We start from the raw sequence: 27,929 nt of genomic DNA on the forward strand, positions 1-27,929 counted from the left end.
CCATCTTATTCATCCATAATCTCTGCTGGTTTTCACAGCCAGAAATTGTGAGGACATTTCTTCCAGGCACTGGAATCCTGGGCTGAGGAGGCTGGTGTCGGGGTTGGGACCCATTGCTCCTCTGAGGGGACCTCCATATCTGGGATATGCCTCCTGATTTTTAATGGTCACATGGGTGAGACCAGCTTGTTCTGTGTCTCTGCCCCTCCCACCAATCTTGAGGTGACTTCTGTTTGTCCTTAGTTTTAGGACTCTTGTTCATCTAGACTTCAGGTTATTCTCAGTGATGTTTTTTCTGTACTTTAGTTGTAATTTTGATGTGGTCATCAGAGGAGGCAAGTGCAGCATTTACCTACTCCACCATCTCAACTGGAAATCCTCCAGGTTATCCTCAGTTTTTGGACTATTTCATCAGCCTGCGTATCCATCTGTCATGCAGGGTGTTATGCGGGGTCTCAGCTCCCACTCTCCACATAAGAACACAGGATATGGTGAGGCCAAAAAGGAAAACCCACGGAGCCATTGATAGGGAGTCATACCACTGTACTCTCGCTGGCGGCTGGATTGGAGACACAGGAAGCAGGAGCTACACTATCTGCAACCTGCCGTCTACTTCTCTGCAATCCACAACCCTCACTCTGCTGTCTGCTAGCTTAGCCATGGCAGTTATATCAGTGGCTAATGGCTAACTGGTAATAACTGATGGCCAACTAGTCACAGCTGATGACCATCTACTATCTGAACTAGCATCTTTCCATGTGAGGCCGATAGCCTGGAAACTGCTCTCTGGGGCTCTGTCCCCACACCATCCTTGATATACAGAAGGCTGAAATATACAACCAGGTTCCTTCCTCAATTCCCATAAAAAGATTCACTTCACAGGGCATATTGTGTGTGTATTGGAATCAGCTGAGAACTTTTAGGATCAGAGTTGGTGTTATCACCAAAGCAAATATAAACAGAGTTAAAATTGGATGCTGGACATCCCATACCTATGGTCCTCTGGGTATCCCACCTGGGGATTTTCCCTTGATTACTTCACCTCATAAGTTGCCCCAGCCTCTCGTCATCTTTGTAGTGCCCATGTCCTGGCTTCTCACATTTTTCTGTTGTTTCTTTTTTACACCCTTCACTCATACTACCACCACCCCTATGTTATTGTTGTTTCTTGTGGAAAGAGTTTTAAAAACGTTTAATGACCACTTTTGAGGCCTCAGGTCACAGTGCCCTATAGTCTCATCTTCCTCCAACTGCCTTATTAAGGTATTGCTATGGACTAAAGGTTTGTATTCCCCTCACCCAATTTATATGTTGAAACTCTAACCTACAATATAATGGTATTTGGAGGTAGGGCCTTTGGGAGATAATTAGGTTTATATGAACTCATAAGGGTGGGCTCTCATAATGGGATTAGTGCCCTTATGAGAAGAGACACAGAGAGCTTGCTGCTCTCTCTGCCATAGCAAGAAGGCCACCATCTGCAAGACAGGAAGAGAGCTTTCCCCAGAATCTCACCATGCTGGCACCCTGATCTTGGACTTTCAGCCTCTAGAGCTGTGAGGAAACAAATTTTTTCTGTTTAAACCACCCAGTCTATGGTATTCTGTTATGGCAGCTTGAGCTGACTAAGATAGGTATTTTCCTAAACAAAAGCAGTTTCTCCTCCACCTGCCACCAAAAGTAATATTAGACAATTGATTTTTTTCACACACTTCCTTCCGAATCTGTAAGTGTCTCAAAAAAAGAGAAAATCTTCTACTTCCTCCCTTTGGTATCACATATAGGTAGGTAGGAGGTAGATCCTGGCTTTGCGCCTGACTGGTTGGCTCTGGGTGGGTGATTTAGCACTCCAGGTTTAAGTTTACCTTCTGGTCAAGAGCTGTAGTTGGAATAGATGCTTTATAAATTCAGTTCTTGTGTTGAAATGAATGATTTGATGACTTACAAAGACAGCAACCTGTAACTACTCCCTGGACAAGAGTAAAACCTTGCTAATAAAAGGTACGGTAAAGGCTGAGAATGCAAATGCTAGCATCTTCTCTTAGGAGTGTATCTATGAATCCAGAAAGATGATTCTGGGAAGATTCTTTGTAGTTTATCTCATCTGAATTTCATTTAACATTTATAATCAAGGTTAAAGTATGAGAGAAGCTGATAATTTGTTCTCCTTTACATAGCCCCATCTCAGGGCCTACCTGTGTATTTTTGTGCAAGCATTGGAATGAAATAATCAAGATGTCTTTCAAGTTATTCCATTAGTTTGAACTTTTATTTTTTAGGGGAAGGAAATTTTTCTATCCTACATCATTTAAATTCTTTGTCATTCTCCAAGTATTCATGGACCCCTTAACAATATCTCCTATTGCTCTTGGTAACATGAACATTTATCTAAAAAAAAAAAAAAAAAAAAAAAAAGTGTCCTTTGACTCATCTGAGGATCTTGATAAAAATAACCTCCCTAAATCCCTTTTTAATTAAAGAGGATTCAGAAGTTCATTGTACCCTGTGCTAAAGCACACTTCCTTCTCAGCATTTGGTCCTCCTCTGAGTCCAGAGGAATGTAGAAATCCAGATAGACCATTTGGTTTTATCTGGACCTGGCCTAAGAGATTACTTATGGGAAGCATGAATTTCCTGCCTTGACAAAGACAAAATGATTCCCAACTCCTCTGAATTTGTAAAATAGAAAAAAAAAAATATTGGGATAGCAACAGGAGGAATAAAAAGCCAGCTGGACCATACCTTTTAGGAAAAAAAAAAATACAGGATCTTGAATTAGAAATAAGAGTTCTGGCCTTGGCTTTGTCACTTGGGCACAATTTCCTATTGTTTATAAGGACATTGATAATACTTTCCTCATTGGATGTCCTATGGGTTAACTGTGATAGTATAGGTGGTTGAGGTATTTGAAGGAGCCCAATTAATAACCAATTGAGAAATAAGATAAAAAGACTCAGTAAGCTTTTACTGACAAAAGTTAGATTGGTGGATATAGCTTAGTGTAAGAGCAAAATTAATGTGCCAACTCCTGACATCTCAATCTCAACCCTGGAACAATATGGAGTTCTGGAGACATTTCCTTCTAACATTGATGACTCATATTGTGATACTTTATGTGTTAGATTTCTTTGCTTGAAGGTACAGAAACCATCCTGTTTCACTTAAGCAAAATAAATCTACCAGAAGAATAATGAGAACTCAGAGAATGGACAGGAAGCTGCCCTGGGTCTGGGTTGGGTTGAGGAGGCCACAAGACAGTCTCATGGCAGGAAGGTTATGGTGAGGACACTGACCTGCTGCTGACTGGAGTGACAGACTTTTGTCATTTCTTTGTTTTTCTGCTCAAGATTCAGGGTCCGAGGCAGGAGCATCTGAGTGGCTTAGTTTTGGTCTCATGGCTCCCAATGGACAAGGGTGAGTGGAGCTCTGGGTGGGTCCCATCAGTCTATATGTATTATCAGAGTCAATCCCTATGAAAGAAATAAGGCTTTTATTAGGAAGGGAAAATAGGTAGGTCTCCAAAATTAATACAAGTCCAATATAATCACTACCATATTATGATCTTTCCTTACCTGTGGATCTAGTCCGGGGTTTATACCCAAAGAGCTTTACAGTCTGTCTTGTGCCTAAACTTCTAAATTTCTAAGCTCAGTTGTCAATTTTTTTGCTCTTTCTGCACTGATCATTCTATGCACACACTGTAGCCTTCCATGCTTTTGTATCCTGGTGTCATCTGCCTAGAATACACTTCTCACTCCCTACTTCTACCCTTATACCCGGAAAACTCTTAGTCATCCTTTAAGGCCCAACTTTGATGTTGTTTCTTATCTTTCTGATAATGCAAGGCAAAATTAAACATCCATTTTTATCATTTTTCTGTGCTACCATGCATATGTACATGTCTCTACTATTATATTACTTATTAATACAATAGTATATGTTATATCATTATATCATAATTATATTTTTATGCACTTATCATGATGACAAGGGCAGAGACTATGTATGTCTCATACTTCTGTGCCTCACATACAATAGTGAATCAGTATGTTTTGTTTTTGTTTTTCTTGAAATTTTCACGTTAAGTATGAAGCTGGAAGTCAGAGAACTAATTCTGTCCTGGCCTTCCATTTTTACAGCCAAGTAATCATATCATTTCAGTTTCTTTATCTGCATAATAAAGAGGTTGCATTAAGTAAACCACTGTTTATAGAAAATAATAGTGTTTTTAAAAAGTTAGAAGTTAATTTCTCTCTGTCATGCAAGGAATCCTGAGATAAAGAGTCCAGGTCTACTGTGATGGCACCACAAAGTTATCAGGAATATAAATTTATTCCAACTAATGCTCCACCCTAGTTAGAGTGCTTCCTGCAAGATGGCTGCTTGAATTAATCTAGGCTTCATCAATACAGGAAGTAGAAGGGAGGAAGGGGTGAAGGAAGATTTACCTCATCCCTTTAGAGAATCTTCCCAGAAGTTTCACATAATACTTCTTATATCTTATTGTCCAAAACTGAGTCACATGGCCAAACCTGGTACAGAGAAAGATGGGAAATGTCGTCCTTTAGCTGGCCAACAATATACTCATCTAAGCATAAGATTTCTCTCTGCCAAAAGTGAAGAAGAGAAAAGATAATGAGATCTCTGCCACAGTGAACTATTTTGGTTAAGATGATAAGAGAAGTCTCTCAGAGGAGATTAAAACAGTTATGCAAAAATCTGTGGCAAGGAAATTTCATGAAAAGGTAACAGAAAATGCAGTTGCTCTAAGTGGATATGAGAGATTATGTTATGTGTTCATCAGTTTTCACCAACTCCTATGGCATTTTCCTTTTTCTGGACATTCTGAAAGACTATGTCTCCCAGCTGTTTTTTTATAATTAGGTTGAAGTCTTGTGACTGAGTTCTGAGAAATGGTCTTTGTTCCATTTCCAGAGCTGTGCAACCTTCCCCACCTTCCTTTTCCATGGCAATCATGAATGCCATGTGTTTAAGATGATGATGTTCCCAAAGGGAAGAAGCCTGGATCCCTGAGTCACTTCTTGGAAGAGAGAATCTCAGGCTCTGATATGAGTGAGAAATAATCATTTCATTAAACCAGTGATATTTTCAGGTTGTTTGTTAGCTCAGCATATCCTATTTATTTGAGTTAATATAGGTGTGTTTGAAGAATAAATAAAAAGGAAGTATGACTTGAGTACAGTAAGCAAAGTGTAGAGTAGGGGTGATATAAGATGAAATTAGACAAAGAGGTAAGTGTGGAAGTAAAGAGACTAGGTAATGAGGTTATTACAACAATCCAGTACAGAGATGATGATGTTTTGGATTACAGTGATGGCAATTGAGATGGAGAGAAGTAAGTAGACTCCAGATATATTCTGGAATAACAAAGGAACACTATATGTATATATATATATATAACAGAGGGAAAGGGGGAAACTAAATGGGTATGGATATATATCCCTCAAACCCCCATCTCTTCTTCAATCAAAATAGTATATATATATATGTTATGTAATATCCGTACCCACTTAGTCGCCCCCTTTCCCTCTGTTTTACCCCAAGGCTTACCTATAGAACCCAAAGATTCATGAAGACACAGTTTGAAAATTTGAAAATTACTGCACTAGATGATGCCAAATATCTTTCTAGCTCTTACATTCTGTAGTTTTTTAAATTTACTTACAAGAGATATTTTTAGTGTGGTTCTTTTGTAAATTAAATCTTAATTTGAGGAGCCTGATTAAAAAATAATTACTGAATTGAATCTTCAGAAAGTAACTACTGAACAGAATGCCAAAAAATTTAGATGCTGGGTAAGGATACATTTAAAGAAATATATATTTGTTCTGATTAAATAGTTAGCACATGTGTTCCTTATGTGAATAAAAAATATGGAGAGAGAGACAGATTATAAAAATCACTTATCATCCCATGACTCAAAAATGACAAGTATTCATTTACATTTTGGTTTTATCTAAATGAAGGTTGGAGTGTTGGAGGATGACTGTGTAGTGAGTTGTCTGAGGCATGGAGGGTAGGGTGGAGTAGGTTCAATAGAGCAGTCCTTGAAATCAGAAAGAACAATGTATAGTGTGTAGACATCTTTTTGAATCTCGAGGGATTCTGAGCTACGTTCTAAGTCCAGCCATACTCTAGGACTGTGGCCACTCATCTCAGGCTTTGAAGACTACTACTGGGTAAAAAACAGGGTGCAGAATCTTGGTTTTCCAGATAAAATTGTAATATTAGAACCAGAAGGACCTGAGATAAGCGCCGATTCAGGTCAACACTCTTGGTTTACAATGCTGCCCAGTGAGTCGCCATTGCTTTGTCTGGCAGGGGAAGCAGTGTGTTTGTGGCTTCCCTGGGGCATGCAGTAGGTCATGAGAGGCAGTGTAATATGGTGGTTTAGAGGACAGACTCTGAAACCAGGCTGCCTGTGTTATAATCCAGCTCTGCAATTTACTAGCTAAGTGGTTTGAGGCAAGATACATAAGCTTTCTGTATCTCAGTTTCCTTTAAAATGGGGATAGTAATGATTCCTGCTTCATAGAGTTTCTGGGAAAGTAAATGAGTTTTTATAGGTAAAACACTTAGAACAGTGCCTGGCACACAGTAACCTCTTAGTAAATGATAACCATTATTACTACCTAATGGTTGGTGGGTTGGGACTTGATAACAAGCCTTCTGATTCTCTGAATTTGATGATCACCACCAGGCTTCTCTTCTCAACCTTCTTGTGCTGAACATGCTTGCATTCCAGTCTCTACGTGGCAATCATAGTCAGGTGTTAAAAACATAAACCTGATCATGTTACCTGCTTAGTTGAAGGCTTCAGTGGCTTGTCATTGCCCTGGAGTTAAGTCTTAATTGTGACCGTGTCTAACATGGCCCTCCTCCTCCTGGCACTTTCCCATCTCCTCATGCACACCTCTCTCCCTGGCCTCCCTGGGCTCCAGCCATTTTGTTCTACTCAATTTCCCTTTAAGACTTGATGTTTCCTCTGTCTTGAGACTTTTGCTTGTGCTATTATCTCCCTGTATAACCTTCCTTCCTCCCCCCACCCCTTTTCATCTTGCCAGCTTCTACTTGTTTTGCAGAATTCAGCTTAAGCATTATCCCCAAGTAAGCAGCCTTTATGGGGGCTATTTCTGATTCCCCACCATCATAGCTGCTCCTCCCCACATTGTATGCTCTTATAACTCTATACTTTGTATGAAAAAACAATATGTATTCTACATAATGTATACATATGCATGTGTCTATCAACAAAAGGCTGGAAATGATGAAACTAATATCAAAATGTAAATTAATTGTGGTTATTTTCTGAGTTGTTATTTCTGGAGCATGAATGGCTTTGATAATTTCTGTCTCTCTCTCTTTTCATAAAGACTAAAACCCTTTTCATTTCCTTTCCCTTTCCTAACACTTTTAATAGTTTCTTCCCTACTAGTTTGTAAGAACCATCAAGGTATCATTCTTACTATTATTATTACCATAATTATTTTATCATTGTATTCCTCTGTACTTAGGAAAATGTACATAGTGGTGCTTAATAGGTATTTGTGGAATAACTGAATAAAAGAAGGAATAATACATTTAGTGATATAGCATTTGTATGTGTGTGGTGGGGGTGATATTTAAGCAGATTACTTCTCTTCTCGGTCATCCATCATCTTTGAATATAAAGGAAAGTGGACACTTGTAGATTTTTTAAATGTATTATTTGGATTCATTGCAATAGAACAGTATGGTTGTTAAACAAAACTGTAGTTAGTATAAAATATCACCTGATTTTTTTCTTCTCTGGCCCGTGTGAGTTTATATAACAACATCACATTCCTGCCACCCTCCCAAAAGCATCAATTGCTTTTCTTGAGCTTTGCATTTTTTCAGACAAAATTATTCTTTTAGTGTCCTCTCATATTGTTATTATCTTATAATGGAAACTGATAAAAGTATTTTCCTTCCTTTCCCCAGATTATCCCATGTATTAGTTTCCTATTGTTGCTGTATCAAAATTGCCACAAATTTAGTGATTTAACAGGACATAAATCTATTATCTTACATTTCTGGAGAGGAGAACTCCAAACTGGGTCTCTTGGAACTGAAATCATGATGTCGATCGAGCTGCACTCCTTCTGGGGGCACTAGGGGAAAATCATTCCTTGCCTTTTCTGGTTTCTAGAGGTTGCCAGCATTCCTTGGCTCATGGTATTATCACTCCAGCCTCTGCTCCTGTTATTTCCTCTCCTCTGACTCTGACCCTCCTGTTTCTCTCATACAAGCATGCTTGTGTTTACATTGGCCCAGCCAGATAATACAAGATGATCTCCCATCTCAAGATCCTTAATCACTTTTGCAAAGTCCCTGTTTCCATATAAGGTAACATATTCACAGGTTTCAGTGATTAAGAAATGGACATCTTGTGGGGGGTGGGGATGTAATATTCTACCTCTTACACTACACTCTTTAAGACAGAAAGCAGATCTAAAACTGTTGTCCCATCAAATAGACTCAGAGATTTAGAAATCATCCAGTTCAATTCTCTCCTCTTATACATGAGAAGACAGACTTTTTCATAGTAGATGCAATTTGTCTGTAGTAGATGCAATTTGTCTGAGTTCGCAGGGAAAACAGGTGATCACTGAGGTCCCTGAATCAAAGCCAGAGCTTTCCCACTGCCTGATATTGTCCTAAGGGTGAAGGAGCAGAGGGGTTAATTTATGTACAAGTACCGGAGGCATCTCAGTGTGTTTGCATTTCATACAGTCATATAAACAGCAAACTCTTCCGATTAGAAATATTAGTTCCTAGAACCAGAGGAAGAGTTAAGAGTCTTTCATATCCTGGGCTATTGAAATGAAATAGATTTTACCCCAAGAATCTGCTCCATATTTGTCTTGCTCTAAGCTAGTTTTATGGCAACCTGATTAGAATCTTATTCATATTTGAATTTGCTCCGTTTGATACATAGTGTTTTATATTTTATGGCAGACATTACTTGGTTGGTTACCTTTGGTAATAGAGCCCTAATGGCTGCCCTTGGCATAGGCCTGTGATCCTGGGCACAATCAGTTAAAACCAGCAGAGTAGGATTATTTTGGTTGAAAGCACACTGCTTTGCAAATCCCAAAGAAGTTTAATAGGAGGCTCTTCCTGTGCAGACCTTAGGGAAGCATGGTCACAGCCGAGCACCCTGAGACCTATAGCCCATCTGGAACAATACATTTATATGAAATACAGGGCAGAGGAGGGGACTGGCCAGGCACCCCAGTTCATTTGTATGCATGTTTAACACCTGACTTAGTTTTTTTTGGACTATCTTTTGATAAATTGCAGTGACTGACAAGGGTTTATGTTCACTACTGTATATAAGAGAGTTAAGTTGCCTTCAAATCATAGTCTAAATAGAGGTTCTTTTCACAAAGGGCACAAAAAAGAATGAGTGGACACACACACACTCATACACACACGCCTTTTAGCATTCTTTATTTTTGAAATAATATTTTTTTAACTTTAGTGAGTAATAAAATTGACAACTATAATTGTATATATTTAAAGTGTACAATATGATGATTTGATAAACTTATACATTGTGGAATGATTACCAAGATTAAGATACTTAACACATCCATCACCTCACATAGTTAACTCTGTGTGTGTGTGTGTGTGTGTGTGTGTGTGTGTGTGGTGAGAATGCTTAAGATCTACTCTCAGCAACTTTTCAAGTATACAACGACACATTATTAACTATAGTCACCTTGCTGTACATTAGATTTTCAGAACTTTTTCTTCTTATGATTGAAAATTTGTACCTTTGACCTATGTAACCTCAATTTTCTTCTCCTAGCCCCTGGCAACCACCATTCTATTCTCTGTTGCTATGAAACCTGCTTTTAAAAAAAAGTCCACATATAAGTGATACTATGCACTCCTTGTGTTTCTCTATCTGGTTTATTTCACTTAGCATAATGTCCTCCAGATTCACCCATGTTGTTGCAAATGGCAAGATTTCCTTTTTTACGGCTGGATAACATTCCATTGTATATTGTATATATGTACCATATTTTTTAATTCATTCATCCATTGAAGGATATTTAGGTTGTTTCCATAATTTGGCTATTGTGAATAATGCTACAGTGAACACAGGCATGTAGATATCTCTCTGACATTCTGAGTTCAAATCCTTTGGATATATACATAAGACTGGAATTTCTGGATCAAAATGGTAGTTCAGTATTTAATTTTATGAGGAACTGCCATATGTTTTCTATAGTGGCTGTACCAATTTACATTGCCACCAACACTGTACAAGGGTTCCCTTTTGTCCACATCCTTGCCAACACTTGTTATCTCTTGTCTTTTTCATAATAGCCATCCTAACAGATGTGAGATGATATCTCATGTGGTTTTGGTTTGTATTTCCGTGATGATTAGTGATGTTGAGCACTTTTTTATGTACCCATTGACCATTTGTATGTCTTTGTTGGAAGAATGACTATTCAGGTCCTTTTCCTGGTTTTAAATCTTGAAACCAGAGTTCAAAAGAGGTATTAGTTGGGTTGGATGCTTTTAGAATTACTAAGTATAGACCACTGAGATCAACAAATCCAGTGAAGAATTTTTTGTTTTTTTAGTTGTTCATAAGGTAAGATGTTATCTTTAGTCATTTGAAAACAGGAACAGGCACTCTTAACATCTGTTTACCTTAAAAAGAAGCTTTAAAAAAATTAAAGGGAAGTTTGTCTATATTACATTATTACATTCCAATACTTTTAGTATAATGGTCTTATATGAGCTCATGCAATGGTTGTTAAAAATCAGACAGTGTTGGACTTTTCCCAGAGTTCATGACAAAAATGAAGCCATGGGTAGACTAATGCATTTTTCTTTCATGTGCATCTTTTGTGTATGATACTACTTGTTTGATATCATATAAGCATCAATCTATTTAATTCTTAAAACTCTTTATTATGGGTAGGCTTATTATTATTTTTTATTGCTATTTCATGGTATTCCAGAAAGAATACCAAGATTTTCAGCACCTCTATTACTTGAATCAGTTTTAGAATATAGTTTGATAGCCATATCCTAGATCTTTCTTGTGATCTACAGACCTAAATATCTAACTACCTAGTGGACATGGTCATTTAAATGTCTCTGTGGCCCCTCAAACATGATGATTCTAAAGTCGAAATCTTCCCTCCTAAACCTGCCTGTCATCTCACTTCCCCACTATTCACCTAGTTTTCCAAACTTGACACTTTTTCCCTCAATATGTAGTGGGACATCAAGTTCTTTCAAATTTACCTTTCCAATGTCTTTGTAATTCATCTATTAATATTATTGATTTTATTACTTTATTTCCTATAGTTTCTTTCTTGAGAATGAGATAATAAAGCAAATTTTTATCTCTTCTTGGAAGCCTGCTCTTATATCTTTCCTCTGTGCCACAACCCAGAATGATCTTTTAAAAACACAAATGTGATCTTTATAACATCCTGCTGGAAAAGAATTTGTTGACCTCAGGATAAAACCCAAATTCCCAGGATGGTCTATCAAACGATCTATGAACATTGAACATCCTCTACACCCTTTGAAATTAATGCCACATATGAATTATCTTATTTATTCCTTACTATGAAATAGGTACCATTATTACTAACATTCTATAGAAAATGTAGGTAAAACCTAGAGGAGTCAAATAACTTGCCTACGATGCCACAAACAGTAAGTAAGTGAGCCATGACTTTATTCCAGGTCTATTAATTTCAATTTTCTGTGCTTCTAATTACTACGTACTGAAAAAATAAGAAGCCAGGTGTTTAAGAATGCCCCACTTGCAATTACAAACATTTCTATAAGAAACTGCTTCATACTTATAAAATCTCAAAATAAAATCATGAAAATTATAAAGAATATTGAAGGGGAGGATCCAAAATGGCGAAGTAGATAAATGCTGTGCTTGCCTCATCTCATGAACACATTAAACTTACAATTAAATTATAGAATGCTTAACCTGGAGTACCATCTGGAGTTCAGCGGAACAGAAGTTTTATAATTCAGGATACAAAGAAGAAGCCACATCAAGACTGGTAGGAGGGGTGGAGATGCAAAATAAGCCAGCCTCACACCTGCATGTGGCGATAGAGAATTGGGAGGGATATCTCACCATGGAGATCCCAAACCCAGGGGCCAGCAAGGGAACCCAGCTGCACACCAGGGTCCCCAGCCTGGAGTACTGGTGCTGGGAAAAGGAGCCCCCACAACATCTAGCTGTGAAATCCTAAAAGTAGCAAGATAAAGATAACTAGTTGCTTACAAAGGAGCTCTCATAATACTATCAGCTGATTTCTCAGCAGAAACTTTGCAGGCCCGAAGGGATTGGCATAAAATACTAAAAATGATGAAAAGCAGGGGCCTACAACCAAGATTACTCTACCCAGCAAGGCAATCATTTAAAATCTAAGGGCAGATAAGGAGTTTCCCAGACAAGAAAAAGCTAAAGGAGTTCATTATCACCAAACCAGTACTACAAGGAATGTCAGAGGGACTTCTAGAGGACAAAAAAAAAAAAAAAAAAATCAAAATTGTGAATAATAAAATGGCAATAACTACACATCTATCAACAATTACTTTCAATGTAAATGGATTAAATGTTCCAATAAAAAACATAAGATGGCTGAATGGATAAGAAAACAAAACCTTTACATATACTGCCTACAATAGACTCATTTCAGATTGAAAGATACACATAGACTGAAAGTAAAGGGATGGAAAAAGTTATTTCATGAAAATGGAAATGAGAAAAAAAGAAGATGGGGTAGCAATATCTTACATATGCTGCCTACAAGAGAATCATTTCAGATTGAAAGACACACACAAACTGAAAGTAAAGGAATAGGAAAAGATATTTCATGAAAATGGAAACAAACAAACAAAATCAGGGGTGACAATACTTTTACCAGACAGAATAGACTTTAAAACAAAGGCTATAGCAAGAGACAAAGAAGGACCCAGTATCCCACTTCTGGGTATTCATCTGAAGAAACCAGAAATGCTACTCCAGGGGATATGTCCATCCTTATGTTCATTGCAGCATTATTCACAATAGTCAAGATGTGGAAACAACTTGGGTGTCCGTCAATGGACGAATGGATAAAGAGGAGGTAGTACATGTATACAATGGAATATTGCTCTGCCATGGGAGGGAATGGGTTCTTGCCATCTGTGGTGGCATGGATAGACCTGGGGGGAATTGTGCTGAGTAGAATGTCAGACAGAGAAATGCAGATGCAATGTGATTTTGCCTATATGTGAAATCTAAAGAACAAACAAACAAGCAAACAAACCAGAAACAAAGTCACAGATACAGAAAACATTTTGGTAGTTGTCAAATGAGAAGCGGGTGAGTAGGTGAAAAAGGGAAGGGATTAAGAAATACAAATTGATTGTTACAAAGCAGTCATGGGGGTGTAAGGTACAGCATAAGGAATAAAATCAAGAACACTGTAATAACTATGTATGGTGTCAGATGGGTACTAGATTTATCAGGGTGATAGATGGGAGGGGGTTTGGGGACAGGGTGGAAAAGGTAAAGGGATTAAGAAGTACATATTTTAGTTACAAAATAGTCATGAGATCTATAGTAAAGCATAGGGAATATAGTCAATAATATGGTAATAACTATGTATAGTGCCAGATGGGTACTAGACTAGTCAGGGGGATCACTTCTTAAATTACATAAATGTCTAAACACTATGTTGTATGTCTAAATTTAATATCAAACAATATTGACTGTCAACTGTAATTGAAAAATTTAAAAAGGTGGGGAGAAGGTGAAGGGCAATAAGAGGTCCAAATTACCAGGTATAAAACAAATAAGTCATGGGTATATAATGTACAGCATAGGGAATATAATTAACAAGATTGTGATAGCATGGTACGGTATCAGAAGGTTGGTGGACTTACCACGGTGATCACTTCTTTATAGATATATAAGTTTTGAATAACTATGGTGTATACCTGAAACCGATATAATGTTGTATGTTAGCTATAATTTTTAAATAAAAATCTTATAAAAACAGCATGGTACTGGCATAAAAACAGACATATAGTTCAATGGAACAGAATGGAGAGCCCAGAAATAAACTCATGCTTATAGGGTCATTTAATTTATGACAAAGGAGGCAAGAACATATAGTGAAGTACAGATGGTGTATTCAGTGAGTAGTGTTGGGAAAACTAGACAGACATATGCAAAAAAAATGAAAATAGACCACATTCTTACACCATATACAAGAGTAAGTCAAAATGGGTAAAGATTAAAATATAAGACCCAAATCATAAAATAAAACTCCTAGAAGAAAACGTAGTATACTCTCTGACACTGCTCTTAGTTATGTTTTTTGTTTTTTTTTCCTGACCCAATTCCTCAGGCAAGGGAAACAAAAGGAAAAAATAAATAGGTGGGGCTAAATCAACCTAAAAAGTTTTTGCACAGCAAAGGAAACCACCAACAAAATAAAAAGTCAGCCTACTGAATGGGAGAAGATATTTACCAATGATACATCTGATAAGGGGTTAATATCTAAAATGTATTAAAAACTCATAAAATTTAACACCAAAACCAAAAACAAACCCAAACAATCCTATTAAAAAATGGGCAGAGGACCTGAGTAGACATTTCTCCAAAAAGGACATGCAGATGGCCGATAGCATGTGAAAACATGCTCGACATCATTAATCATGGGAGAAATGCAAATTAAAACCACTCCTAGGTATCTATCCGGAGAAATCCAAAACTCCAATTCAAAAATCTTTATGCACTCCTATGTTTATTGCAGCACTATATACAATAGCCAAGACCTGGAAACAACCGAAATGCCCATCAGTAGATGACTGGATTAAGAAACTGTGGTACATTTATACAATGGAGTATTACACAGCCATAAAGAAGAAAGAAATCTTACCATTTGCAACAACATGGATGGACCTAGAGAACATTATGTTAAGTGAAATAAGTCAGAAAGAGAAAGACAAATACCATATGATCTCACTTATATGCGGAATCTAAAGAAAAGAATAAGTGAATGAACTAATCAGAAACAGTTTTGGAACCATGGAGGAAAAACAGAGGGTTGCTAGAGGGGCGGGGGGGTGGGGATAAGGGGAAGGTGAGAGGTTTTGGGAATGTACAGAGGGATAGTGGATGGGGGGAGGGGGGTTCACACAGTGTGAGGGATATAAATGATAAACGTCTAAGTTTTGCTTTGTCTTGTGCACCTGAAACTAATTAAATAAATAAATAAATAAAAATTTAAATAAATAAATAAATAAATAAATAAAAACAATGTTTAAAAAAAAACCAAAAAAAAACCCACAAAGAGTTATCACCTTCTACCTGTCAGAATAAATCAACAAACAACAAATGTTGGTGAGGATGTGGAGAAAAGGGAACCCTGATACATGCTTGATGGGATTACAAATTGGTGCAGCCAGTGGAAAATGGTTTGGAGGTTCTTCAAAAAATTGAAAATATAACTACCTATACTCAACAATTCCACTTCTGAGTATTTATCTGAAGAAATCCAAAATACTAATTCAAAAAGATATACACACCCCTATGTTGCAGCACTATTTACAATAGTGAAGATATGGAATCAAACCAAGTACCCATCAATAGACTATTGGATAAAGAAGAAGTGGTGCATATGTACAATGGAAAATCACTCCGTCATGAAAAAGAATAAGATTTTACCATTTGGGACAACATAGATGGATCTACAGGGTATTATGTAAATAAAACAGACAGATACCATATGATCTGACTTACATGTGGAATCTAAAGAACAAAATAAAGAAAAAAATAAAACACCAACAGACTCATAGATACAGAGAAGAAACTGATGGTTGCCAGAGGGAAAGGGGGTTGGGGAGCTGGGTGAAAAAGGTGAAGGGATTAAGAAGTACAAATTGGAAGTTACAAAATAGTCATGGGGATGTAAAGTACAGCATAAAGAATATAGTCAATGATGTTGCAATAACTATCTATGGTGTCAGGTGGGTACTAAAGTAATTGGGAGGATCACTGCATAAATTATATAAATGTTTAACCACTATGCTGTATATCTGAAACTAATATAAAGTAACATGAATGTCACTATAACTGAAGAAAATAAATAATTAATAAAAGAGAATATTGAATTATTTTATAAAGAAAGATTGCTTCAGATAAACATGGCAGAATAAACACACATTTACCTCTGCTTCCTCCCTATAAAATGTCACTAGAATGATCATAAAGAAAATTTTTTTTTCCTGTGTTGATGATTTTATTTTTTTATTATTTATTTATTTATTTATTTATTAGTTTCAGGTGCACAAGACAAAGCAAAACTTAGACGTTTATCATTTATATCCGTCACACTGTGTGAATCCCCCTCCCCCCATCCACTATCCCTCTGTACATTCCCCAAATTAATTTTTAAACCCCCATGACCATCTTGTTGTTACCGACTATTTTTCAAAACCTCTCACCTTCCCCTTATCCCCACCCCCCCGCCCCTCCAGCAACCCTCTGTTTTTCCTCCATGTTTCCAAAACTGTCTCTGATTAGTTCAAAAGGCATAAATTTGCAAGGACATAAAGGCATAAATGTACATCAGGTAAGTCATTTAAAAAATTTTGAAAACAGGAATTTGGAGGAACTCAAAATACCAGATTTAACTGACTTGAAAGATCTGAAATACCTGCTTGTATTGTAAAGAGCCAATAAAGAGGAAACTGATTCATCCTACAGAACTTGAGAGAGGCTCAGGAATTTTGGACCACAGGTATCTGGAAAAGTGGGATGTGGAGAATGGGGCTAAATCAGATGGATTGTATGAAAATTTTTATTTATATGAGCAGTTAGGCCTCCTTATCTTCTTCTTCATGTCCACTGCCCCTCTGGCCAATAGTTTGGGCTTTACTGTCTAGAGAGGATGAATCACCCAGACTTTCAAATTAGAGAGGCCATACACAACTGAGGGTAAGATAGAGGCACTTTAAACAGAGGATGTCAGGTAGAGATCTACATACCCAGCTCCTACTCAGCTTCTTGAACGCTAACAGTAAAGCTTGTAAACAGCTTCTTATTCTTAAGACACGAGACTGGAATATTCTTATTTGGGAAACATAAATTGCCTGATAGTAAAGTACTACAGAGACTACTTTAGTGAATCTTCAAAACCTCAATTGTGTCCCTAGACCATCTTGCAGGGAAACCCACCAGTCAACAAGTCCCACACTGAGGTATTTAATTTCTAATAAGGTACCCACGAATCACCAGATTTAGAAAAAAGACTCAACATTGGATGGAGAAAACAGAAAAAAATGATTGAGTCTTTTAATATTCTCAGAAATATGTGAGAGAAAAATGGGTCTATTGAAAAGAATAGATTGCTTTAAAAAGAAAGCTCTTGGATATTAAAATGTGATAGCAGAAATTAAAAATTCAGTGGAAGACTTGGAAAATAAAGTTAAGAAAATATTTCAAAATATATCTCCCAAAAGTGGTGATATAAAACAAGGGAACTAAAGCATCAGTTGAGGAGTTCCTGGAGGTCTGAGTAATTGAAATTCAAAAAAAGAGAAACCACAGAAAGTAAAGAAAAAAAATTCTTAAAGACGTAATCTAAAAATATTTCCCAAACTATAGGTCTAGAGAAAAGTTTGAATGATTGGCCAGCAAATTGGGTGATGAAAAACAAAAAGCAAAACCAGAACATGGCACATCATCCTAAAAATATTAAAGAAAATTCTAAAAGCCTCCAGGGAGGGGTGGAAATAGGTTACAAATAAATGGTTGGGAAACAGTGAGATTAGACTCCTGAAAACAAAATGGGAGGCTAGAGGCAGTGGAATTACAGAACAGAATTCTAGATGCTGCCAAGCTAACAACCAACTTTGAGGTAGAAGGAAGACATTTTTGAACCTGAAAGTTCTTGAAAATTCTAGGTCCCAAGCATCCTTTTCAAGGAAGCTCCTGAAGATGTGTGTCCTTAATGATAGGACATAACCCAAGAGATGAAAAGGCAAAGTGTCCTGGAAACAAGGTTTACAACATAGAGATGAGGTGATGGCACTTCCCAGAATGAAAAGTCTTAGGACAATTGATGTGTGGGAGACCTCTGAGGCAACCAGTCCAGTTCACAGCAGGACAGAGGGCTCCAGTGGGGATGTCTGCAAGGAAAAAGAGGCAAAACTGATGGGTGTCCTGTTGTGCTGGAGTGCAGCTCTGACAAAGAGTTGGGGAATAAATTTGTGACAATTACATAATAAACCAAACAATTGGATTAAATGAGGAAATTATTAATTCCAGGGAGCAAAATATAACAGGAGAAAGGAAAGAAATCATAGTATACTATATGGATCTACTCTGCATTATGTTTACATAGTCATAAAATGTAAACAATAAACCTTGATTAAACCAAAAAGGCTGATACAGCTATTTCAGAAACATAGGTAAAGGTGAGTTAATGTGTTTCTGCGTGATAGGGTGAGGGGGCTGGCTATGAGAGCTAAACTCTCATTTACATAGTAGGAACCAATAAATAAGACTTAAATTTAAAAAAAATCATAAAAGAGAAATATAAACATGTTATTTATGAATATGAAATAAGCTATATTAACAGTTAAATAAACAATCAAAAATATTGAAAGTGGTTATTTCTGGGGAGTTGGAATTGGGAAAGAAGACAGATGGGGCAGGTATCTGCTTTTGTGTACATTATTTTAATGAGTAAGAATAAAATTAAATTAAAAAGAAAAAATACTGTCTTAAAAATCTAACATTTTGATAAACACCTTGTTATATAATTCTGAAGGAAAACGTCAATATTCTGACTGCTTTGCTAAACATCTAAATGATGAGGTATCTGAAAGTAATCCCAAAGTAGTAAAGGAGAAAAGCTACAAACTTTCCTGTTTCTTTCCTACAAATTATTTGAGAAGCAATGTAGTCTCTTTGAAAGTATTTCATAATATCTAAATATATTCAGAAGGACATTCAAGAAATGTTTTTGAATAAAAAATTGAGCTTGAGCATTAAATGTCCCAACTTTTTAAAATAATGAAGCTGTACTTTTTTCAACTGTAAAAGTTACAGATTATGTACTGTCCGTATTTAAATTCAATGCTGCTTAATATAGGATCTGGCCATACATATGAGTATGGGAGGGGTATGGGAGGTGCTTGCTAAGTGTTTGGATGGAATTGAAATTTTTGAGTGCCCTGGAGACCTGAATGAGCCAAGAATTAAGGGAAGGGAGTGCTCTCAGTTGACTTGCTACAGTTTGATTTCTCACTTTTCTCTTGGAATGAAAATGAAATTCACAAATTCCTAGAGGCTTTTACTAGGCGTGAAATTCCAAGTTTTTATGATCCTTGTCTGTAAAGGAACTTACTGGACTCCATGCCTTAGATTATTAACCTGTGTCTGGATTCTAGGTGGATTCGTGGTTTTTGTTATAGTCTATAAATCACACATCCAAAATAAAACATCTTTTAATCTGCTCCAGCCCACATCACGTGTCAGTATTTTGTTAACAAGTGAAGAACATGTCAAATAAAAGGTCTTTTTAATTCAGGGAAGATATTGTTTTTGTTTCCTTATTCTTATTTTATGTTTGAATTAATTTTGTTCTCCTGAAATTAAAAATTTCCTTTTCATGTATTAATTAGTACTAAGAATGACAGCATTTCCTCCTTTTAAGTAGTCTTTTCCCACTTATTTTTAAGGCAAATATTTAACCAATACAGCCGATACAGTAGTCTCCCTTACCTGTAGGAGATGTGTTCCAAGACCCCCAGTGGATGCCTGAAACTGCAGATAGTATTGAACCCTATATACAAAGGCCGGATAATTGAGTTCGTGAAATTTCCACTATGCACTTTCACTGTGGAAACTTCACGGACTTAATTGTCCGAACTTCGTATACGATGTTTTTCCTTATACGTACATACCTATGATAAAGTTTAATTTATAAATTAGGCATAATAAGAGATTAACAACAATAACTAATAAAATAGAACAATTATAATATACTGCAGTAAAAGTTATGTGAATGTGGTCTTTCTCTCAAAATATCTTACTGTACTGTATTTACCCTTCTTGTGATGATGTGAGGTGATACAATGACTATGGGATGAGATGAAGTGAGGCACTGTGATGTGTGTGGTAAGCTACTATTGACCTGAATACGCTGGAGGGAGGGTCATCTGCTTCCAGCGATCCTGGATCATTGAGCAACAATGGTAATGAAACTGTGGAAAGTGAAACCGTAGCTAAGTGGCCACTACTGTACATACTCATTATTTATTAGAAAATGTGGTAGAAAACACCACCTAAAATATTATAACAGCTTATAGAGTGCTCATCATGGGTCAAGTATTATTCTAAATATTTTACTCATAAAAACTAACTTGGTCTTATTGTATTACCTTTCTATTGCTGCTGTAATAAATTACCACAAATTTAGTGGACTTCAAACAACACAAATTTATTATTAGTTCTGTAGTTCACAAGTTCAACATAGCCTCACTGGGCTAAAGTGAAGTTGTCAGCAGGTCTGCATTTTTTTTTCTTTTCTTTTTTTTTTCTGGAGGCTCTAGGAAAGAATGTTTCCTTTCCTTTTCAATCTTCTGGAAGCCACCCACATTCCTTGGCTCATGGCCCCTTCCTCCACCTTTAAAGCCAGCAACATATCATGTCCCTGACACTGCTGTCATTGTCACATCTCTTTCTCTAACTCCACTAATCTACATCTCTCTTCCAGTTGTAAGGACCCTTGTGATTATCTTGGGCCCAGCTAGAAAATCCACATACTCTCCCTATTTTAAGGTCAGCTGATTAGCAACCCTAATTCCATCTGAAACTTAATTTCTCTTTGCTATATAAGGTAACATACAATTTCTAGGGATTAGAACACAAAAGGTATAGGCACATTATTCTGCCTACCATATGTCTCCTTATACCTGTGGTACTACTATTATTATTATCGCAACTTGTAGATAAGGCACAGGGAAACCATGTAAATTCCCTGAGGTCACAGAACTGAGATTTGAACCCAGGCAGTCTGGTTAGTGGAAGTCTTGTCCTTAAAAGCTACATTTTTTTTTAGTATAATCAGCTATTTTCTTTATTAGTAGTAGTAATATCGCAAAATTTTGATTCTTAAAAATCACATTTGTAAAGTTATATAAATTTCATGTATATATTTTTTAAAAGTTCTATTATATTTTTTATTAGTTTCATGTGTACAAAACACAGTAATAATTCGCTACAATTACACCAAAATAACTCACCATTAACATGTTGTTGTCCATTTTACTTTAATGTCTTTTTTGTGCATTTTACATAATTGTTGGTTATATGCATAATTTTGTAGCCTTTTTTTCTTATAGTATTTCTACTTAACATTACTACATGAACTTTGCCCTGCATCTTTAAAATATCTGCCTTGGGACATTTCAGCCTCAGGACCTTGGCACATTCTATTTCCCTTGCCTGTAGTGCTCTTCCATATCTCCGTATGGTTACTCCCTCTCACTTCATTGTGCAAATGTCATCTCATAAAGGAGGCCTTCCTTGACCACTGTTCTAAAGGAGTACACTACCACTCCCGATCCTCATACCCTGCTTCATTTTCTTCACAACATTTATTACTAATTGATTTCATGTAATATATTTGTTATTTGTCTCCCCTACTAGAATGTAGTCTCTATGAGGACAGGGGCTGTATTTCGCTCATTCATGTAGGTAATTCAATAAGTAAATCTTGAATGAATGAATGAATGAATGAATGAATGAATGAACAGCAGAAAAGTTAAAATTAAGGAAAATCATTCACAACACCACTACCCTAACAAATATTCTACTGTATTGGCTAAATGTTCTATTCATTGCCCATTTGCAAATATAATTTTATGTGTTTAATTATAACATAGAGGCAATTGTGTGTGTGTGTGTCTGTATTTAAATATTAATTCTTATACATTTTCCACTCTGCTTTATGCTTTTGAGAACTATTAGTTGAATGGCTATATGGAAAATATTAAATTGATGTACATAATTAGTTAATTATTCTTCTATTCACTGTTATTTAGAATATACTTCGCTATTTCATTAATCAGAAGTTTAATTTTTCAAGGTAATTTAACCTCTTTGAGCTCATTTCCTCATTAGGAAAATAATATCTAGATTATTACTGTTAAATATAACATAGTAAAGTAACCAAATAATGCCTAACAAATAATTGTTACTCAGTAAATTATTAGTTTCCTTTGTTTTGGTTCCATTTCCAATATATCGTTATTACAAGGTAATACTTCATTGAACATTTGTTGTTATTGACATTTTTGCATTATTTATTTTAGGATAAATACCCAGGAGTGGTATTACTGTGTTGGAGGGGTTAAAAGGTTTGCTAAATTATAAAACTGAATCACTTTAGGATAAATACTTGTATCTCAGTTTTAAGTATGAATTTCCCGAAAGACACATAAGTGATATTATTCTTAAGTGATATTATTCTTTATATTACATTTTATTTGGAGTATAAATTTTTTATTATTTCAGAAATAGTTTCTCCTATTCCCAGTAATATTTTAAATCTTTCAAGGTATAAAATTTTCCTTTATGCATTAAAACATTGAGAATTTTGTTTAAAACTAGTAAGTAATGATCTCTACCCTTTCTAAACTGATTAGATTGCTCATTTAGCTCTGAATCTCCTTTGAATTTCTTAGAATTGGTGCCCAAATAATTTCCTCCTAAGTTATTTTTAAATTTGACAAATCTTTCTAATTTAATGGTTGCTCTTAAAAATAGATTCATCATCATTTTGTTGCTATAGTTGTCTATATCTTTCTTAGTCTCAATTTAGTCACAGCATCTGTGCAAAATGGCATGAAAGTTATTTATTACTCCACCATCCAGAGGGAATGCTTGATTTCTGACATTTACATTCCCTTGAACATAAAAGCCAGATAAAAAAGAAAATCAAGTTTCACACTTTGGGGACTGAACAGGTTGCTTACTGTGGTTAGTAGAGAATGCCCTCCCCACTCCTCTTCCTGAATTATAAATACATTTTCATGGATTGTGGCCCTGAGTGACCAGAAACTTTTCTTTCAGATCACATTTGATGGGGTGATTTGAACTGGGGGAAGAAACCTATTGGGCTGGCAGAATAGCTAAATGGTTAAGGAAATAGGCTTTGGAGGCCTGCAGAACTGGGTGGGTCATCAGCGCCTCTGTGACCCGAGCCAGTGGCTTTGCCTCCACCCATCAGATTCCTGAGCTGTCAGTGGGGATAATAAACACTAGTTCCTAGTTTGTGGAAGGAATAAATGAATTAACGTATGCAAAGTGTTTGCAAAATGCCATGCATTTCGTAAGTGCCCCAAATATTACCTGTTACAATAGTTAAGGTAGAACTAAAATGAACTGTACATACAAAAATATGTACATCTTCATTGCTGCTACAAACCTTAACAAATTGGTCTGGCTCCCCCCTTGTGGCTCTCCCTAATCCTCTAAGGGTTGCAATGCTTTATCAAACTCAGAGGCATCGCTCAGTGACAGTTTTTACTTCTGCATTGAATTATGCCTTTTTAAAAGGCCTGTTCTTCCTATTTTGGTACAATAAAGAGGACTCTAGTATAGTTATGCTGATAATTATCTAGAAATAAAGGCAGACTTCACTTGAGCAAGACAGTTGAATCATGGCAGCATTAGAATTCAAGCTAATGAGAGATTTGTTATCCAGGCATTACAAGAGGGAACTAGCTGAGACATAAGGAGATACTGTTCTCTGAGCCTTCCTAGAAGCTTTAACAGGGAATATTGGATGTGCGGATAGAAATCAGGGGGATAAAGCAGTCCGAAATGTCAGAAATTCAATATCACTGTGAGTCCACAGTGTAATGTCTTTGGGGAAGAGCTATGGTTTGAATATTTGTGTCCTCTCAAAATTCCTATGTTGAAATCCTAGCGCCCAGTATGATGGTGTTAGGGGTGGGGCCCTTGGAAGGCAGTTAAGTCATGAGGGTAGAATTAGTGCCTTATAAGAGACACCCCAGAGAGCTTGCTTGCTCCCCTTCCGTGATGTGAGGACACAGAAAGCGGGCCCTCACCAAACAGCAGATCTTCTCACACCATGATCCTGGACTTCCTGGCCTCCAGGACTGTGAGAAATAAATTTCTGTTGTTTAGAAGCTACTCAGTCTGGGATTATTTAATATAACAGCTGAGTGGACAGAAGTCTTATAGAGGACGGGAAGCAAATAGTTAAAGAGCCCATTAGCATCCCTTCACCAGTTCACATCCCAGTCAAGGAAGATGGGGTACATGGTAATATTCTTTCTGGCAAGCACCAAATGACGCCATAAACTTTCCAAAATAAAGCAAATGATACTTTGCGCTCCCTCACAATGACGGTACATTCGCGGTTTTAGCTGGTATACTTTCTGTTTGCCAGAAAGCATCTTTGAGTGGCAGACACCCTGCTTTTCTGTTGGCGCCCAGAGGGTCTGTGGGACTCCTGCATGACAAGACGGGGCCAAGCACAGGTAAGGAAACAGCTGGTGCAGTCGAATGACTCGGGGGTAGAAATCAGAAGATTTGAGACTTATTTCTGCTCTCCCACTAATTTGTTGTGTGCCCTCTACAAAGTAATTTACTTCATTTCCTTATGTCTTTTTTTCTCATCAGTAAATGAGGCAGTTGGACCAGGCAAAGTTCTTCACAGTTTTATCATTCTGTGACACTCATACTTAAATATTTAATCAGCAGCAATGATGTGGATGTTTATATATTTGTTTTTAATTAAGTGTCATCATAAAAAAAAGTAGTAAGCAGTGATGCTTTTGGAATATTAGAGCTGAAACTCCTTAGTGCTTTTGTGAAAATATTATCTCAAGGTAAATGACATTTATTTCTCACTTAGGTAGTAAAGGACAGGAATGGAATTTACATTCTTCTGCTATGCCCATATTTTATCGACTTCATTAAACTTTGCATTTAAGCACTGTGTATGTCAGTAATTTATTAGAAAATTAAATTACAGTGACATTTGATACAGGCAGATGAGATGGAAAGGTTACATTTGCATGAATCCATGCTTTAGTTTTAAATTCTGATTATAACAGTGTTCTTTTCTCTAGTCATTACCTCGTTTTGCCTATGTATTGACCAGCCTATAATCTGCTTGGAACTAGGAATTTACTCTTGATGTTCAATAAGCATTCGATAAATGGCTGAATGGAGTAGTGCTAGAGGAAAGCAACTAACCATGTGGATGGGTAATGCTTCCCGCTCATGGCCTAATCTCAGTGCAGCCAGCCCTCTGTTGGTGGTCAATTCTTTAGGTGCTTTTGGTCACTTTTTTCTTATTTCCCTTAGATATTACTCTAAACCTTAATTATTTACCCCAAGTCACCTATACAACCTTTGTTGCCTTTCCTTTCAGCTAATGACTCTCACACCTCCTTCACTGAGAAAACTGAGGTCATGCCAGTGGAATGATGCAGCGACTCCCTGACTTTGTGGTGAGTACACTTTGGTGCTGTACAGAGAGTAACACCCTCTTGCAATGTTACTAATTGGAGCAGTTAGCTGGTTGGGGTTTTGGGGGTCTGGAAACGCATCGCCAGTTACATTATACCTGAATGTGTTATTGTTAGGCATGTTATTGTGGGGTAAGTTAATCAATTGTTTCTCTATCTCACAGACCTGAACTCTTCCAACTTTTATTTTTCCTTCCTTACAACCTAGAAATATGTCTATACTTGAATACCACCCATTCTTTCCACCTTTTGAGCAGGATCCATCTTTCTTTCCAAGGCCCACCTTGCCCCAATGCATTTGAGCTCATCAACCCCTATCTTTCCCATGACCTTGCCTTTTCTCTTGCATCTGCAGTTTCTCTCTGTACTGGCTTCTTTCCCTCAGTTCAGTCCATTCTTGTATTCATTCATTCATTCATTCAGATTGAATTATTGATCTTAATTCTTCACTCCCTTTAACAGGGTTATATGTCCACCCCTTTGCTATATAACTATGTAATGTTCTCTCGCTTTCATTTCTCTGGGTCTGTTTTCTCATCATGCAAAATGAAGTAGTTGGACAAGATAAAATTCTTTATAGATTTAACATTCTGTGCGAACTTAATATTTAATCAGAAGCAACGATATGGACATTTCTATCTGTATATGTGGTCAGAGTATACTTTCCCACCTCATTGATGCTGGGATGGTCATGTGACTTGCTGTGGCTGGTACAATATGTGCAGAAGTATCAGTGTACCAGTTGCAACCAAAGCTTTAAGAAGCAAGACATGATTTTGCTTGCCTTCTTGTTTTCCAGTGATCTTCTGAAAGAAGCTGTCTAGACCAAAAAGAATAAGGAAACACATGGTGCAGAACTGAACACAAGCCACAGCCCAGCTGAGCTCATTCAAGATCAGTTAAACTCAACCTGACCCACAGATCCATGGGCAAGAAAGACATGCTTTCTCTTTTAAGATATCAAGTTTTAAGATGATTTGTTATATAGCATTATTGCAGTAAAAGCTGATTAATACACTTCTCAATCCATTTTTCTATTCAATAGTTATTTAATGAGTAAGTAATGTATGCCAGGCACGTGTGGTAGGCTTCAGTGATACCATGGTGAATAAAATGAAGAAGGCAAAAATAAATGAACAAGGTAATTTCACATTCTGACAAATGCTATGAATAAAACAGGATTGGGTGATGTGAAAAACAGTGATGGAGGCTGTGGAAGAGTGTACCTTTAGTTTGGGTGGTCAGGGAAAGCCTTTGAGAAGGAAATATTTGAATAAGACATGAATGGCAAGGAGGCAGCCAGAAGACGATGCAGCCATAGTGCATTACTGCAAAGAACAGCAAAGTCCTACAGTGGAAGTGAACTTGGCCTAGGAAAGAATTAAGGGTCTCTCAAATAACCAAAAGCTGTGAAATTAACATTAAAAAATAATCCCAGGCTGGAAGCTGGGCTGATATCTATAAATAAAACCAGTAGCTGAGCCAGATTAGAAAACAAAGGTGACTGCAAATATAGGCATATTCTGGGCTGACCTTGTTGGCCACTTGTCACAGGCCTAAAGGGTAGGTCAGGCTGGCTTAAATGTGCAGCTGGTCAGATAGCTGTTTTTCCACTGAACTGGATACAGTCTCTCTTCCTTTTCTGCATTCTGTTTAGCATTTTGGGGGTGAAAATTTTTCCATCTCAGCTAGAAATGCATACATTGTTTTCACTAACTGCCAATAATTTAATAATTTTTTTGTGGAAAAACTCTGTTTGATTCTCTTTTGTTGCTTTCCCCCCATTATTTTAATGAAAGTTATATGCATACACAGTTTAAAGAGACAAAAATCTATAAGGTTTGTTATAGAAACACCCCCCCCATGAGTACTCATCCCCTTCTTTCTCTATCCCAGAAGCACTTTAACCTCTTTTACCAGATTATTTGACATTTTATCTTCATGTCTCTAAATAACATACTTATTGCTGCTTCTTGATTTTCCATTTTTAGATATTTACATTGATTCCTCACAAAGGACTATGAGGATTTAGCTTTCTTCCCTCTTCTCCCATCAAATACCTATATCTATTCTATTACCTTTTCCTCTCAGTGTAATGTTATGGTAATTTTATTTGGATCAATGTTTAGTATTTACATAATTGTGATTGTATAAATGCTTTTAACAGCAGAGCCATACAATAAAATATAATTACTTTTCCTATCTGTGGTAAGCAGCCTGTATGATTCCCAATAATTCCTGCCTCCTGGTGTTCATGGCCTTGTGTACTCCCCTCCCCTTGAATGAGAACTGAGCTTATTTACTTGCTTCTA

General features: G+C 36.8%; 2 long non-coding RNA genes across 4 annotated transcripts in view; one reads left to right on the top strand and one right to left on the bottom strand.

Annotated features, from left to right (window-relative positions):
- LOC109436579 (uncharacterized) overlaps positions 1–27,929 on the top strand; it is a 64,589-nt gene that overhangs the window by 23,957 nt on the left and 12,703 nt on the right. Inside the window, exons 2-4 of one of the 2 annotated variants that reach the window (XR_002136131.2) lie at positions 24,531–24,621; positions 25,521–25,599; positions 26,417–26,758. This is a non-coding gene — a long non-coding RNA (uncharacterized LOC109436579). Of the gene's footprint in view, positions 1–24,530; positions 24,622–25,520; positions 25,600–26,416; positions 27,820–27,929 lie in introns of those variants that run through there. The other variant, XR_012497399.1, reaches the window with a different exon arrangement.
- LOC109436577 (uncharacterized) overlaps positions 1–27,929 on the bottom strand; it is a 49,268-nt gene that overhangs the window by 11,318 nt on the left and 10,021 nt on the right. Inside the window, exons 1-2 of one of the 2 annotated variants that reach the window (XR_002136129.2) lie at positions 4,449–4,569; positions 3,294–3,470 (exon numbers count right to left, since the gene is read on the bottom strand). This is a non-coding gene — a long non-coding RNA (uncharacterized LOC109436577). Of the gene's footprint in view, positions 1–3,293; positions 3,471–4,448; positions 4,570–27,929 lie in introns of those variants that run through there. The other variant, XR_012497400.1, reaches the window with a different exon arrangement.

This window comes from Rhinolophus sinicus, linkage group LG06, assembly GCF_036562045.2.
Source record: "Rhinolophus sinicus isolate RSC01 linkage group LG06, ASM3656204v1, whole genome shotgun sequence".
Classification (NCBI taxonomy): domain Eukaryota; kingdom Metazoa; phylum Chordata; class Mammalia; order Chiroptera; family Rhinolophidae; genus Rhinolophus; species Rhinolophus sinicus.